This window comes from Pezoporus flaviventris, unplaced genomic scaffold, assembly GCF_033815535.1.
Source record: "Pezoporus flaviventris isolate CSIRO_AGI_PZ_B2104156 unplaced genomic scaffold, CSIRO_AGI_Pfla_v1 ptg000075l, whole genome shotgun sequence".
Taxonomy (NCBI): domain Eukaryota; kingdom Metazoa; phylum Chordata; class Aves; order Psittaciformes; family Psittacidae; genus Pezoporus; species Pezoporus flaviventris.
The window spans coordinates 210,791-214,969 of NW_026892623.1; positions in this window are offsets into that span (position 1 = coordinate 210,791).

A 4,179-nucleotide genomic window follows, 5' to 3' on the forward strand; every position below is an offset into this window, starting at 1 on the left:
ATGTTTTGGAGCTGTTTTAGGGGTTTTGGCATGTTTTTGTTATGTTTTGGGTCTGTTTTGGGGCTCTGACCCTGTGTCCCATAGGAGAAGCAGGACAAGGTGTTTTTGGGGTGGTTTGGCCTGGTTTTGGCCTGTTTTGGGGCTCTGACCCTGTGTTCCATAGCAGAAGGAGGACAAGGTGGTTTTGTCCTGGTTTTGGGGGTGTTGTGGGCTGTTTTTTGGCCTGTTTTGGGTCTGTTTTGAGGCTCTGACCCTGTATGCGATAGGAGAAGCAGGACAGGGTGGTTTTGGGCTGTTTAGGGGGGGGGTTGGGTTGTTTTTTTCCTGTTTTGGGTCTGTTTTGGGGCTCTGACCCTGTGTCCCACAGGAGAAGCAAAAGAAGGTGGTTTTGGGGTGGTTTTTGGCGTGTTTTGGGTAGTCTTTGTCCTGTTTTGAGTCAGTTTTAGGGCTCTGACTTTGTATCCCACAGCAGAAGCAGGACAAGGTGTTTTTGGCGTGTTTTTTGGCGTGTTTTGGGTTGTTTTTGTCCTGTATTGAGTCACTTTTGGGGCTCTGACTTTGTACCCCACAGAAGAAGCGGGCAAGGTGGTTTTGGCGTGCTTTTGGCCTGTTTTGGGGTTTGCTTTGGGTGTTTTGGCCTGTTTTTTTCCAGTTTTTGGCCTGGTTTGAGTCTGCTTTGATGCTCCGACCCTGTACCCCACAGGAGAAGCAGGACAATGTGGTTTTGGGGTGGTTTTGTCCTATTTTTGTCATGTTTTGTGTCTTTTTTGGTGCTCTGACCCTGTATCCCATAGCAGAAGCAGGACAAGGTGGTTTTGGGGTTGTTTTGCGGTGGTTTTGTTCTGTTTTAGGTCTTTTTTGGGGCCCTGACACTGTATCCCATAGCAGAAGGAGGACAAGGTGGTTTTGTCCTGGTTTTTGGGGTGTTTGGGGCTTTTTTTGGCCTGTTTTGGGTCTGTTTTGAGGCTCTGACCCTGTGCTGACCCTGTGTCCCATAGGAGAAGCAGGACAAGTTGGTTTTGGGGTGGTTTGGCCTGGTTTTGGCCTGTTTTGGGGCTCTGACCCTGTGTTCCATAGGAGAAGCAGGACAAGTTGGTTTTGGGTTTGTTTGGGGGTTTTGGAGATGGTTTTGGGGTGGTTTGGGTCTGACCTTGTATCCCATAGGAGAAGCAGGACAGGGTGGTTTTGGGGTGTTTTGGGTTGTTTTCATCCTGTTTTTGGTCTGTTTTGAGGGTCTGACCCTGTATCCTATAGGAGAAGCAGGACAAGGAGGTTTTGGGGTGGTTTAGGTCCTGTTTTGCTGGTTTTTGACTGTTTTTGGCTGGTTTTGAGCTCTTTTGGGGCTCTGACCCTTTATCCCATAGTAGAAGCAGGACAAGGTCGTTTTGGGGTGTTTTGGGTTGTTTTTGGCCTTTTTTTCTGTCTGTTTCTGGGCTCTGACTCTGTATCCCACAGGAGAAACAGGACAAGGTGGTTTTGGGGTGGTTTTAGGGTGGTTTGGGGTGGTTTTGAATCGTTTTGGGTTCTTTTTGTCCTGTTTTAGGGCTGTGTTGGGGTTCTGACCCTGTGTCCCATAGGAGAAGCAGAATAAGGTGGCCTTGGGGTGTTTTTTTGAGGTGTTTTGAGGCTGTTTTGGATCTGTTTTGGAGCTCTGACCCTGCATCCCATACGAGAAAGAGGACAAGGTGGTTTGGGGGTGGGTTTTGGCGTGTTTTGGGTTGTTTTTGGCCTGGTTTTGGTCTGTTTTGGGGCGCTGACCCTGTATCCGGCAGGAGAAGGTGATTTTGGGGTGGTTTTAGGGTGGTTTAAGGTTGGTTTGGAATGGTTTTGAGTTTTGTCCTGTTTTAGGTCTGTTTTCGGGTTCTGACCCTGTGTCCCAGTGGAGAACAGGAAAATGTGACCTTGGGGTCGTTTTGGGTGTGTTTTGGGTGTGTTTCGGGGCTCTGACTTTGCATCCTACAGGAGAAGCAGGACAAGGTGATTTTGGGCTGGTTTTGGCCTGTTTTGGGGTTTACTTTGTGTCTTTTGGGCTGGTTTTCGCTTGTTTTGGGGCTGTTTTGGAGCTGTTTGGGGGCTCTGACCCTGTATCCCATAGCAGAAGCAGGACAAGCAAACCATCATAGGGGTGGTTTTGGGGTGTTTTTGGTTGTTTTTGGCGTTTTTTAGGGCTGTTTTGCAGCTCTGACCCTGTATCCCATAGGAGAAGCAGGACAAGGTGGCTTTGAGGATGTTTTGTCCTGATTTTGGGATGTTTTGGGGCTCTGACCCTGTATCCCAAAGGAGAAGGAGGACTACGTGGCTTTAGGGTGGTTTTGGGGGTGTTTTGTGTTGTTTTTTTCTTGTTTTGGGGCTGTTTCTGGGTTCTGACCCTGTGTCCCATAGTAGAAGCAGGAGAAGGTGGCCTTGGGGTGGTTTTTGGGGTGTTTTGAGGCAGTTTTGGGTCTGTTTGGGGCTCTGACCCTCTATTCCAAAGGAGAAGCAGGACAAGGTGGTTTTGGAGTGGTTTTGTCCTGTTTTTGGGGTGTTTTGGGGTCTGACCCTGTATCCCATAGGAGAAGGAGGACAGGGTGGTTTTGGGGTATTTTGGGGCTGTTTTAGTGGTTTTGGAATGCTTTTTTCTCTTTTTGGGGGCTTTTTGGGGGCTCTGACCCTGTATCCCATAGCAGAAGCAGGACTAGGTGGTTTTGGGCTGGGTTTTGGGGTGTTTAGGGTTGTTTTTGTCCTGTTTTTGTTCTGTTTTGATGCTCTGACCCTGCATCCCATTGGAGAAGTAGGATAAGGAGGTTTTGGACTGTTTTGGGTCTCTTTTGGTGGGTTTTGAGTGTTTTTGGCCTGTTTTGGGTCTGTTTGGGGGCTCTGACCCTGTATCCCATAGGAGAAGCAAGACAAGGTGATTTTGGTGTGGTTTTGGCCTGTTTTGGAGTTTGCTATGTGTGTTTTGGGCTGTTTTTTGCTTGGGTTTTGTCATGTTTTGTGGCTGGTTTGGGTCTGTTTTGTGGCTCTGACCCCGTATCCACAGGAGAAGCAGGACACGGTGTTTTTGGGGTGGTTTTGTCCTGTTTTGGGGCTGTTTTGGGGCTGTTTTGAGGCTCTGACCCTGTATCTCCTCGGAGAAGCAGGACAAGTTAGTTTTGGGGTGTTTTGGGGCTGGTTTTAGAATCACAGAATCATAGAATAGTTAGGGTTTGAAAGAACCTTAAGATCATCCAGTTCCAACCCCCCTGCCATGGGCAGGGACACCTCACATTAAACCATGGCACCCAAGGCCTCGTCCAACCTGGTCTTGAACACTGCCAGGGATGGAGCGTTCACAACCTCCCTGGACAACCCATTCCAGTGCCTCACCACCCTCACAGGAAAGAATTTCCTCCTTAGATCCAATCTAAACTTCCCCTGTTTAACTTTTAACCCGTTACCCCTTGTCCTTTCACTACAGTCTCTACTGAAGAGTCCCTCCCCAGCATCCCTATAGGCCCCCTTCAGATACTGGAAGGCTGCTATGAGGTCTCCATGTAGCCTTCTCTTCTCCAGGCTGAACAGCCCCAACTTCCTCAGCCTGTCTTCATACAGGAGGTGCTCCAGTCCCTGATCATCCTTGTGGCCTCCTCTGGTCTTGTTCCAACAGTTCCATGTCCTTTTTATGTTGAGGACACCAGAACTGCACATAATGCTCCAGGTGAGGTCTCACAAGAGCAGAGTAGAGGGGCAGGATCACCTCCTTCGACCTGCTGGTCACGCTCCTTTTGATGCAGCCCAGGATACGGTTGGCTTTGTGGGCTGCAAGCGCACACTGAAGCTGGCTCATGTTCATTTTCTCATCAACCAACACCCCCAAGTCCTTCTCCGCAGGGCTGCTCTGAATCTCTTCTCTGCCCAACCCGTAGCTGTGCCTGGGATTGCTCCGACCCAGGTGTAGGACCTTGCACTTGGCATGGTTAAACTCCATGAGGTTGGCATCAGCCCACCTCACAAGCGTGTCGAGGTCCCTCTGGATGGCATTCCTTCCCTCCAGGGTATCAACCGAACCACACAGCTCGGTGTCATCGGCAAACTTGCTGAGGGCGCGCTCAATCCCACTGTCCATGTCAGCGACGAAGATGTTGAACAAGACCGGTCCCGACACCGATCCCTGAGGGACACCACTCGTTACTGGTCTCCAGCCGGACATTGAGCCATTGA